The following is a 13,945-nucleotide window of genomic DNA, read 5'->3' as shown; positions in this document are numbered from 1 at the left end:
TTTATCTAAGGAATTTATGTTAGAGTCGAAAAATGATGGTCCATCCACATGGTTATCCATGTCTCAGGTGTAAGGATTCTGTACACAACTGTCAAATGAATCGACCCAGTTGAAAGTTGCGGAATACCATCTATGGATTCCAAAAGATCAGTTCACTGGAATCCTCCCTGAATATCATCCACTATCTCTCTCCAACTTCTCCACCCAAATAGTTATGGGATAAGCCATCCCCATCATATGAACAAGAGTTGGCAGTGATATTCTATCCATATATTTTGATGGTTTTGTTGAATATATGATGAATATGAATGTTAAGAATACAAGTTTGAAGATAAGGGATCACAACAAATCCTTTTAGTATCATAATCATTACATACGTCCTCTGAATTCAGTATAAACATCCCAAGTGAATATTAGTGAATATGATTTAGCTTAATGAACTTAGATGTGAAACATGAGTGTGATGAGGTTTTAAGCCATATAAATCCAATGCAAGTCCAATCCCGCAAACATGTATCTGAACCATCAAGAAAACTGTAACTGATTTTAAGCCCATGTACCTCACATTTTTATTTTGATGATTTTTTTCTCAACCATTGTTTGGTGAATATTGTCTAAGTTTTTAGTTATGAGGCCTATAACCACTGTGCAGGACAACTAAACTCTGGAATGGTAAGCCATTAATTTAATTTTCATAAAGCTATTTTGATCATTTGGTTTGAGAATTACCTTGAATGTTATACAGAAGAAATTGAAAAAATTGATTGCCCAGTATTGAAAATTAGTTTAAATACTTATGTAATAAATTAGTGTGAAAAAATATGACTTATAATTAACGACTGTGTTTTCTGATCACATAGAGGTATAGGGTACCTGATAATTACGTTTCCTTTTAATCAAAAAAATATTATAAATGAAAAGACCATTTTATTAATTGTATGCATTTAAATATGCATTTTTATTTTCATAGTATTCAACACATAATAGACTCTAATATATTTTAAAAATAATTTATTTCCCATAAGCCAAACTTTCAATTTATAAATAAATCCTTTATATTTTATTGAATAGGATGTTTCAAATGATTCTATAGTATCTAAAATTTTAAATCATATTAATTAATTTTTATTGTTTTTAAGTTGGTGGAAACCATTTGAAGTCACGCATATCTTATCTTTGGTTTTCTTCAGGCATGAATTACTGAGAGTGGCATATGTTGAAATCAACGAATATTCAGAGGGTAAAAGTTTTAAGTGAATCAATTTTTTTCTGAACTTATGTTTATTTTATATAAAATATAATTCTAGTCTTAAGTCCGATTTTAGAAAAATAAAAATAAAGAAGTATGGGTATTAAATTCACGATAAAATCTTGAGATAATTTTGTGCATAAGCATTCAAGCCTAATGATACTACTTGGTTTATGGAAATTCCATTTGGGTTCAGTAGGCTAAAACTCACCTTTAGACTTCTTTAGATTATTATGGATTTCATAACTTATTTGTAAAAAAAAGCCCGCTATTTTGTTCAAATTAAACCAAAATAACGATAATAAGCTTTTAATTTTCCATGGCAAGATTATCCTAAATAATGTAAAATTTGAATAAATTTATTGTAAAAATGATCAAAGCCTATGAGAAAGTGGGCTTAACTTTTCTTATGTGTAGAATACTCAATCACTGAACAGGTATTTCAAATCTTACAAATAGAACTGTTCTGTGGGGCATCCAAGGGAAGCACACTAGGTATTGATTTTCTATAATGAAAGTCATTACACATTTAACTTAAAATGAATAAATTTTATTTTAGAAGGAAACGAAATTTTTTATTTGTGTTTTGGGAAATTTCAAGAAATTTTCTCATATCGGATTTATGGAGTTATTACCTTTCTATGGTAGAATAAAAATTTAAAAGCTTTAGTTAGTTATACATAAAATGTCATGTTATTTATCATATTTTACCTTTCTCAATGTTTTCAATTTAGATTGCCACCAGTCATTTATTGATGCCATTTTTTTTCTGTGCCAATTATTGCAATAAGGTGCCATCATATAACTTTGAATCCTGTGGAACATTGGATTAGTAGAGAAAACATGGTCCCATCATGTCAGGGTCACTTCATATTGCATTAGTTTCTGGACTTATGGGGCATTTCTTTTTTATTATATTTCAAGGACATGTCAAGTTACAAAAAGCAGATTGTTCAAGATGTGAAAACTTGAGACCAATCATGGGAAGGTATCTTTGAAAATTCATGGATGCAAAACCCAATAACAAGGTAGCTGTGGTGCTGACGAAGAGGGAGAAAATAGAGAAAATCACTGATAAAGATTGTGATAACTTGTAGCCTTGGTATCTTTAAATCCAAAAGGCGGATTGAGTTGAAAATTTAAGGCAGCTTAAATTTCTTCACTCCAACTATTGTCTTTGATCTACAAGGAAATGCACTACAATATGGAAATAATGCTTTAAATTTTCTCCTAAGTTGAAAGTCCTAGTGATAAACTAGAAGTTAGGTTAAATTATCGTTTTAAGGTTCTCATTTATGAAAATAAATTATAATTTTCCAATCAACCCAGCAAAGCTATTTAAAACACGAATTCTCAGTAAAAAAAGTTTCAAAAATAATTTGAGATATATTATTATATTTTTAATTATCTCGCAGAACTAAATTTAATAAAAAATAAAATAAAATAATTAAAATTATTTACTGAATAAAAAATAAGTATATTAATTTATGTAAATTATTATTCATTGAAATATTATGAGGAACTTTTTTGAAATTTAGGACAATAAATGAAGAATAATCAAGTACCTATATTAATTCCTGTGTAGAATATAGGAGTTGTAACAAGTGGCAGAATCAGGATGTTGTGAAGGATGTACACAATAACACTATGACAGGTTCAGGAGGAATTTTGGGTTGGTTGGTGACATTGAAAAATGTCATGATGTAGTGTATGTTCTTCAATGAACCTGGAAAATAAAGAGGAGAGACAAATTTGGAACAATAAAATAAAGCACACAAGGTGCTTTGTCACACTAATTAGGGCTCAAAAGGGTGTTCTATCTGATTCTTGTCCAAATGAATATATTTTTATCATTTCTCTTTGAATCTTACACCCTTATGAAAGAACAGAATTAAAACATTTAGTGAACAAAGATGACAATGCACTAGTTTTTAGATTCTTATAAAATATATGTGTTTAGTTGAATTTTGTATTTTCTAAAGCCTAAGATGATGATACAATTTCTAAGTGATACTCTTAACTTTATGGGGTTTTGATACCTTATGTATCTTTGATATGGTATTCAAAAAAATCCCTTTTATAACCCAGAAATTATATTGAATAATTTTTTAAAATAAGATAATAAATTATTACGAATTTGATTTTATTTTTATGATATTTGATGGATTTTCTGCCTTATTTCATGCCCTATTGATGACATCAAATTTAAACAATAAAATTATGCTTTTTATACTTTTTTTGCCTTATATTTTTAGATTTGCTCTAGCATTATTCACCATTTTAGGATAAAATGATAAATTCATGATTTATTTTCCTAAGCCAATCACGCATTCCATATCTCATTCCATTAATAGAACATATTAATAATTTTCAAGTGTGACAATTATAATGAAGTCCATGAATGCATGATGAGACTTAGTGAATTATATTGAGATCGTAATATGGTGATCACTAGCCTTCAAGTATGTGTTCTAAATATGCCTATTTAAAGGATATTCTAGAAGGACATCAAAGTATCCAGATAGAATAACACTATCTAGCCTCACTCATATGATGAGTATGGCCGATCCTGTAGCCATAAGTGTGGAGACACTAAGGATAGATAGTGGGTGATCTTTAGCAGAAGGAGTTAACTGAATAGATATGTATGAATCCTTGAATGGTATTATATTAAACTGCCAATCAGGTTGATTCACGTCAGGGTTGTGAAAGTGGTCCTTAGACTTGAGACACCAAATATCCTCTAGATGGACATTTGCACTCTAACTATGATCTACGAGTCTCTAATCATGAGATTCTAAATGGTCTTAGTTTGGGTGCATTAAGAAGATCATGAAGATGGTTGAGTGGTCAAGATGGTATCATTCACTCTTGGTTTAAAAGGATACAAGTCAAGGAAGATGATGTGATTAAGTCTTTGGCCAATGTAGTGAAATATTGGAGAAGACTTCTCCAATGATTTTCGAACGCATCAGTACTAACTTGGATGACTGATTAGTGTTTGACAATTCACCAAACCCTAATTCATCTTAAGAGTGTCAAGTTGACAAGGCATTACACATACATGGTAATCGATGACAAACAGACTCTACGAGTGAGTCGACACACATTCCTTTGTATTTTGTGGAGCATGAGACTCAACCTATTGGTTAGGTTAAATTGATTGGACCTGAATTAATCTAGATGATGATTTAGTTAATTAAATTGGAGGGCCAATAAAGATTATTGGGTTTCTAGAGTCGTTAGCTAGACTAGTACATGGGCCTAGAGGGTCACACACAACTAGTCTTTGGACGTCAGAAGATATAATTAAGTTTGAGGGGTTTTTATGAAAAATAATCACTTAGTATAAATAGGGAAAGACCCTTGTGGCTGGAAAGCTAATCACACATTACACATCTCGTTCCATATTCATTAATAGAACATATTCATTATAGTGCACATGTGATGCGTATAATGAAGTCCATGAATACATGATCGGACTTAGTGAATTATGATGAGATCGTAATACGGAGATCACTCGTCTTTAAGCGTGTGTTCTAAACATTCCTATTCAAAGGATACACGGGAAGGACATCAAAGTATCCGGATAGAATAGCACTATCTAGCCGCACTCATATGATGAGTATGGCCGGTCCCGTAGTCATTAGTGTGGCGACACTAAGGATAGATAGTGGGTGCTCTTTAGTGGAAAGAGTTCACTGAATTGATCCGTACGAATCCCTGAATGGTATTATTCTGAACTGTCAATCAGGTTGATTCACGTCATGATTGTGTAAGTGGTCCTTAGACCTGAGACACCAAAGACGTCTTGTGGACGGACGGTTGTACTTTGGCTATGGCCAACGAGTCTCTAATCATGGGATTCTAAATGGTCTTAGTTCGGGTACATCAAGAAGTACACGAAGGAGATTGAGTGGTCAAGATGAGATCGTCCACCCTCGGTATAAGAGGTGACAGCTCAAGGAAGACGATACAACGAAGTCCTTGGCAAAGGTGGTGAAATATCAGAGAAGAGTTCTCTGATGATTTCCGAATGCATCAGTACTAACTTGGATGACCGATTAGGGTTTGACAGCTGACCATACCATAAGTCATCCAAGGAGCGTCAAGTGGATGAGGGATTATACATATACGGTAACCGATGATGAACAGGTTCCATGAGTGAATCGATACACACTCCTTTGTATCTTCTAGGACACGAGGTGTAGCTTGGCACCCCACGTGTCGGAGTCTCGACCTATCGATTGGGTTAAATCGATCTGACATTAATTAATCGATATGATGATATAGTTAATTAACTTGAAAGGCCAATAAAGGTTATTGGGCCACTGGAGTCGTTAACTAGACTAATTCATGGGCCTAGAGGGTCACACGGAAATGGTCTTTTGGACGTTGGAAGATATACTTAAGTTTTGGGGGTTTTTATGAAAAATACCTACTAAGTATAAATAGGGGAAGGTTTTGAAGGAAATTCACCCAGGCCAGAATTTTTCAGGGGCCTCTCCCCTTCTTCTCCACTCTCCCCACAACCCCTCTCCATCCCTGATGTGATCGGGACGACGTAACGACACCGACGGAGAAAGAACGGGGCTCGTCAACGAGAAGGAGGAGATCCGATGTGCCAAGGACCGCGTGGATACATCAAGAGGCTGCACACTTGAGCAGCTCGACTCGTCTCGCTCCGGGATTGAAGAAATCACAAATGAGATTCGTGCAAAGGTACCTCGTTTAATGGTTTTCGTTGATGCCGTTTGATTCGCAAAAAGACTTCCGCTGCTCATCGTTTTTGTTCTGTTCATCCATCTCAAGTCCTATAGAACCCAACAATCGTAATGACGTAACAGCAGTGACAGAGGTTGAATAGTGCTTGTCAATATGAAGGAGGAGATTCAACATGTCAAAGACATTTTGGATACTACTGGAGGATGCACACATGCACATCTACACATGACTCACAAGAGGATTGAAGAAATCATTGTGACGATCTGTGTCAAGTTGATTCATTTCATGATTTTATTGATATCGTTAGGATTCGTGAAAGTCTTCCATGTCAGATCATTTAAAGTTGTTCATCTATATCAAGGCCACTAATCGCAAATAGTTGAGCCATGTGGTAAAGCAAAAAACTATTTGGAACCTACTTACCATTGCTATTAGACTATGCAGGAATCATCATTAGTTTGATATTCCACTTCTCATTTATTGACAATTTCTTTCATTTGTGATGTAATTCATAATGACGTATCTATAGAAGCCTAAAAAATATGATTGTGACGATACGTCAGTTTTATGAAGCACCACTTTCTTTGTCCCATTTTGAATATCATCTAGGTTGAGAGTGATCTTAAACCCTTAAGGCTTATTGAAATAGTCATGCAACCTTTAATTGCTAGAAGGTTACAATAAAAAAAACAATTATATATTTATAGAGTTTTACAATTTTTCCAGAACTTTGTATTATTCATTTTCAAACATTTTTATATGCCACAAATATAATTTTTATTGTTGAAATGGCATATATGATAATGATAATTGATTAACGAGTTCTTAGCATTTTATATTGTAATCCAATAGATTGATTTTTTGCCTTAATCTTAAGATTTATAACATTAAGTCTGCTTTTTACTTTTTGAAAAAAATTGAGATGATTAATCGTAAAAATAATGTGTTTTTAAGAGAGGGAAGTAGGATACTACAACCAATATTAAGGGATTAAAGCACTAATAAATGCGGCCCACCTGGGTACCAATGTGGGGTCATCTAATTAAGATACTTGTTACATCATAGAGAAGTTTTTGCTCAGCTACTTAATATTTTCATGTGACAAAAAAAAATGCAAATCATTTTCTTGGATTTGAAAAAGGGAACATGCATGGCACCACCTGATGAAGCGCAACAGCCATATTCCCCAGAAACATCTTTGGAGACACCATCACTGTCATCAACGCCTCTGCCATTTTGCGTTCATCCCAACCGGCACGCCAAGGTGACTGTGAAGACGCCCGGGTTCAAATACCCTAGAGAAGGATGTCCATGCTCGTTCAGTCCTTTGTTTTATCCGGTTTGTGTGTTTGTTCTGTCGTGTTCGTATCGTCGCATGTCCCGTCGTTCGCGTCATCATCGTGTCCATGATCATCGAGTCGTGTTCGTGCATCACGCAAATATGTTTTTGTGTCTCTTTTTGCTTCTTTGAATTTTCATGTTTTGTCTTTGATTTTATAAGGAGGTCCTATGTATATGGACATCTCTGTTTTACCCTGTGTTATAGCATTATACATACTCTACGCATGTACTTTTTTGGGTTATGCAATAAGAGAATTTGTCTCTGTTCTATCTTCTCATCTCTTCAACCTTCTATCTTTCCATCTCCCTCTTGTTCATTTATTTTTACACCGCGGACTGAGTCTACGTTGTTGCCTGGGGGTCCCGTGTCGACCTCCCAATGGTGCACCGCCTCGTGGATCCGCTGACAAGATCCCTCGAATCGTGTTCTCGGTTGGGGGGGGGGGGTTGTGCTGGGTCCCCACCAAGTCCTAGGCCTCGTGCGTAGACTAGAAGGTTCAGTCGGTTACCACCGCACGTCTGCTCCGCTGAGCTGACTGGTCTCCGGTGACTTCGTCTAAACAATTGTGCATTGTCTCTCGGTGTGTGTTCGATGCCCCCGTCTATCCTGTGCCACTTGCTGTCCTGATGATCGAGCCGGGGCATTCACACCGCGGCCTTCACTTGCGCGAGATGCCAGATTTGTGATGCATCGTGTGTCGCTGACTGCCCTACGCCTTCTGGCCGTTGTCAGACCTACGCTGCCATTGACGCAACTTGGCATTCTCCATCTTTTTTGACCTACCCAGTAGACTCCAGCATCGTTTCGTCACTTGCTGTCCAGCTATACAGTGCTACCTCTCGACACGCCTCCACCGTGCTTGCCCGTCCTGGTCATTGGCTCGAAAACTACACTAACGACGAACGCCGCCACCGATGAGGTATGCTGTTCCCTTGCTTGTCAGTTATATTGCATCTTACAGTATATTTTTGGCTGCACTCCACCACGCTCGGGTTAGAATAGGTGAGAGAATTATCGAGAAAACTACGATTTGAGTGTCTTCCTTGGTACGGGTCGAGCCAGTCTGTTACGCACAAGCCCTTACGGAATTATTCCGTTCGGTGCCGTAATCACCGTCATCACTCCGACGAGGGTCAGAAGGTCCCTATCACCATCACCGGTCGCCCACCTTGAAGCTCGAAGCTTTGCAAATCTCCACGAGTCGGGGCCTGCACGTAGCTCCACCTAGGACACATCATTACGTAGTTACACTCCCATAGGGATTTATCCGTCGGACAACATCTGTGATGATATTCGACAACACACCTAGGTATCTGAGCATCATCTCGGTACCACCCGGATGATGTTCTAGACGGCGTACATCATCAATTTGAAGCCCCATCTAGGTATCCACATTTTAGCAAAAAATATAGAGTTATCTTTTTTGCAAGATAGTTACATGCTTGTTAGATGCAAATAAAAAGATGTAGATTAGCATTTATGTAAGCATGCACAAATTTTAGATCTGCAATTGATGCAGAATCCAAGACAACATATGAATTTTTCATGCTGCATTTAAGGTTTAGACATTTTCATCCCTTGAGGCCCATTTATCACCTGATTTATAAATTTAATAGTTGAACATGAACGTATGTTCCTAAATAATTTAAATTTCAAAACTATAAAAAATGAATCTCTTTTGCGTGCAAGGAAAAGACAAAAGAACACACCAAAGAGAAGAAATCAATAGAAAATGAAAAAAATAGGAAAGGCTGATAATGGATACAAAAGAGGGTGTTCTATTCTACTTCCTTTTCCTACGGCTTTCACTCTGAGTAATAACACTTTAGGAAATTCACTACCATGCTCAACTACCTGATCCCTAGGAGTTCTATACATTGTAACTTGAAGGTGCTTGCTGTTTAGAAATGCCTCTGTAAAACCATTAATGCCAGTATGAGCCTCTGGCATAACAATGTTTGAGGAAGAAAATGTTACCCTTAAATTGGAAGGCTCAAATTTTTGTATCTGCTCAATTTGATTGGTCACCATATTAGATACCTGATATAAATCTCCTCAAGGAACATAGTAGGACCCAATTTAAACATTAACAATCAATGAACTATTAAACATATATCACATCATTAGTGAGTTTATTTTTTTGAAACTAAATTGAAAAATGTTCATTGTACAGATAAACAAATAAATATATTATTTTCGGAAACATTGTTAAGAGTTTATTTAGAAAAAATTATGATTTTAGAGCCATCAACTTTGTTGAAGGATGTAGCAGGCAGATTCTGGATGGCTCTAAGAGGCTCAAATTTCATCTCAAAAATAGAGTTGGGGTGATATGTGTGTCCATGGATCATGCTTAAGAAAATATATTAAGAAAAACTAAAATCATAAACCTGGACTGTGGTACATGAAAATAGACCAAACCTAAGTCTGGTCGTTTTTATAACCTTGATATGTGTGGAGAATAGTAAGAGAGAATATAAGACCCAAACATTTCATACAACAGAAATAAAATTCTTTTGTCATTATATTGGAAATATCCATAACTTCCCTCGATAATATTTTCCTAAGTCAAAACCATGATATTTACATATTGGTTGGCACTAATTGATTATATATGGGTGTTATCAACCCTAAAATGATCAAGTCATATTTTTAGAATTAATTTTAAAAGGTATTTTTACCATTTGTCTGACATCATTTATGAAATAATTTTCTTTACTCAAATATGATTTTCCTGAAATTTTGGACATTATATTCGTCAAGATGTGATTTCTCCAAGCAAGAGAACATATATTTTTTGGCTTTACATTAAATATTACGGGAAAATATGAAAGCATTCTCAGAATTTCTTAGTGCGGTGCAACATGTCGCCATTTGTTCATCTAATGATGACCAATTAGTGGTTTCGAAAGTGATTGGTGCTCAAATTATTGTATAAAAGTGAGACTATGTGGTCTATAATCACCATGCCATAATGGCTAATCAATGATTGATGCACTATCATTTTTCAATGACGAAAGTTGATGTAGCCTAATTAGAAAAGACCAGACCTGTTTTGAAATAAATAGAATTTCAAGAAATGAGAGATAAAGTTAAATAATAAAAGCTCTTAATATATATGACTCCGATAACATGTCAACACGTGCAGATTCACATATACACACAATGCCCATATGTTGACATATCAGTGTTTTAAGAAAGATAAGGTGTAATGCATGCTAACGCGACACCATGGACCATATTTACATTTAATTAATTATGTATGCATGTTATAAAGCTTAAAATGATTAAATCTATTTTTATAATGATATTATGAAATTTCTGCATTTTATGTATTTTTTGGGATTTTTATGACATCAAATTCTTAAATATTATAATTTTGTAGTTAGAATATGATTTTTCAGGGATTTTTCCATTGGCCAAATGCTTACCAAAAAGAGATGAGATAATGATTGGCGAAGGCCAACCATTAAGGTCACTTAAGTTGGGCTGTTATGGCATTGCAAAAAGCAAAGCCATAATAGCATTTATGAATAGAAATAACATTTTACCTTTTTTCTGGCTCAGGGAGGATGTGGACAAATAAAAAAGGAGCCCTTTCATTTACAATAAATGCTGCGTGGACTGAGGAAAAAGACAAAAATCTATTTTTTCTTCTCTCTCTCTCTCTTGGAAGAGTCAACAAAGACATTGGGGACGTGGCGTCATGACATGACTCCACGTGTACACGTGGCACACGCGTGTACATGTGGCGCTTGCGTGTCAGCTGCTGATTGGACAAAAAAAAACTGATGTGGTGTGATGCCACATCAGCTGCGGAGTTGTACTTTAATAATATTCTTATTATTCTCATAACGTCACATAATTCTACTTCTATTTCCTATTTCTTTGCTAAGTTTAAGTTTGACTTACAACTTTAACAACCTCTTACTCGATATCATTATCTCGCTCATTATGTTCTCGTCTTTATTTTTTCTCTTATCGTTGTTTAATAGACTAACAAAATAAAATCCTAAATCATCATTCCCTGTGGAGACGACCTGTACTCATCACTAGCTAAATATTCCTGAGTAAGTATGAGTGAATATATATTGATTGAATAATCTCAATTACTGATGACAAATCAAAACCCTAAAATTGAGATTATCAGCATGCTGACATGGTACAACATCACAGCTTTTGTCCTTTTTGGCATAGGGGCACATGGGACACCGTGGGCCATGAATATAAGACCAAAAGGAAAAATATTATAGTTTTTGTCTTTTTTGGCATAGGGGCACATGGCACCATCCATATAGGACCAAAAGGAAAAATACTCACCATCCTTGGGGGATATTTGGAAATATTTAACAAGAAATCCTACATGTTATGTGGCGGCAGCAATGGTGATGAGGAGAGAGAAATATATGAATTAGATCAACAACTAGGAGACATCGCACATCAGGGCTTGAGTTCTGAACCAGAAGGCTGATAGAGCTGAAAATTTTAATGCAGTTTTGTCTTTCTCTCCTCCATCCATCCATATGGTTGGATCTATAAAATGAGCCTCCGATCTTTGCAGAAAAACATCATGGAAATCACTTCTTCAAACAGAGGTTGATTGAAAGTGATTGAGATTTTTTAATATCCATCAAGTCTTTGAAGAAGTTCAATAGAGAAGTTGAGAGACTGATTTGCATCAGCAAATTACCTAGATGCCACAGAAAATAGTGATCTGAAAGTTATTGTCTTGCCTTAGATTGATGATTTTTTAACACATCAATTAGATAGATACACATCACTACGCCCTTTTATTTTAACCCTTCATCATCACCCCACATCCTTGCACTATCCCCATCACATCTCGTACTCCATAGTCCATTCAAATGTAAAATCGTCAGTCATCCATCTCATCACCTTCACTTATTCACTATCTCATCTTACTATCCTCTTCTCACATATCTTCTTCTATCAATTTATTCCCTTTTTCTCACTTAATCAATCAAAGTCTTCCCCCTTATTATTGCTCATCTTATCCATATTTCCTGGACATTATCACCATATCATCTCCACATTTTCATCACGTCACTATCTCTTATCTATTGCATATCCCCTATCATGCGTCAGAACAACTAGATGTTAAATACCTAAGATTTGTTACCTATGGAGACGACCTGTATCATCCACTATATATACTATCTTGTATCAGTTTAAACTCAAAACTAACAATGATTTATTTAAACCTATTTTTTGAGTTAATCATCCTCATAAAAAATGAAAAATTAAATAATCCTTTAACATGATATTTTCAAAATAGAAATTCACTATTTTATTGTTTTATGTCTTTCATTTATTCAGTTTATCATTTGTATACCTTTGTTAAATAAGGGAATATTTGACCATCATTTACATTAAAATAACTTCAGGATAAAAGAATAGATCAAAGAAGATAAATACTTATTACAAATATTACATGAGAAAAATTATCTTTTACATGTCTCATTCAGTTATACATTTAATCACTATACTATTTGCACTTAAAAAATACTATGTAAAGGCATAAGAGTTTTATCAAATACAATTCATTGGTTAGTATTACAATTTTAAATTGATAAATTTATTTCTGAATCAATAGGAAATCATTATTAAAACATCAAAATTATTTATGTTCAACCATTTCTCTTTATTTTTTATTTATATTTTCGAAAACCATATAATTTATCTTATTGTAAGAATAAAACTGTCATAAAAATAAGTAAATAAACCTGAATTCAAAATTCATAGGGAAATTAATCAGCGTGAATTAGAAAATCTGTACATTACAAAGAGTAGAAAGGGTAAAAGAACAAACTTTTTTTTTTATAAAGACGAACTTAAAACTAGTGAACGGTATAGTCGTCAGAAAGTTACTAATGTCGAATGAAAGGCACCTAGAGCTCGAAGGTCCGAGAAACATGTTTCTTATCAACCATCACGAGTAAGATCCAGGAGAAAGAAAACGAGTTGATGATTTCATTCTAAATTTAATTTTCAAAGCTATACTCTTTTTTCGTCTTTGACCATTTGTATTCTCCGGGGGAACATGCCAGGAAGCGAAAATGGGAAGCTGCGCACTCTGCGAAATGAGTTAATATTTTTTGTGTTTTATTTGTTTAAAGCTATCTCAACATTGAAGGGCGTTTGAACAAGGGGAACGTCGTTTTCTGCCGTAGACGACGAACGGCCGCGCAAAGTAAGACCATAACATTTGAACTCATCTATACAAACACCTGTCTTCAACTGAGGTCGTTATCTCAGTTGTTAACTCAAACTTTTATAAAGCTGGTCGGCTTACAAATTTTATCTCCGTTCACGTCGGCAATAAGCCAACAAAAACGTTAACGTTTGTTACCGGATGCGATTCTCGTCTACTAAAGACGACGCAGATATTCCAGTTGACAAGCAATGGATTCGCTTGAATCCCAAATTTTCTTCTTGCCTCCCGTATGTTAGAACTACGTCTTAGATAGCCGACGACCAAGAAATAGAATAAAAGAATCTTTTAACTGAATCAAAGTTTTTGAACACGTTTCAGCGTTTGCAGTCCTTAGTCTTTGGTCTGAATAAAAGAAAAAGGCTGCCAGAACAAGGTTTTAAAAAAAGCTCAATCA

The sequence above is a fragment of the Wolffia australiana genome, chromosome 2 (genome assembly GCF_029677425.1).
Source record: "Wolffia australiana isolate 7733 chromosome 2, ASM2967742v1".
Taxonomy (NCBI): Eukaryota; Viridiplantae; Streptophyta; class Magnoliopsida; order Alismatales; family Araceae; genus Wolffia; species Wolffia australiana.
This window is presented reverse-complemented; position numbering follows the sequence as displayed.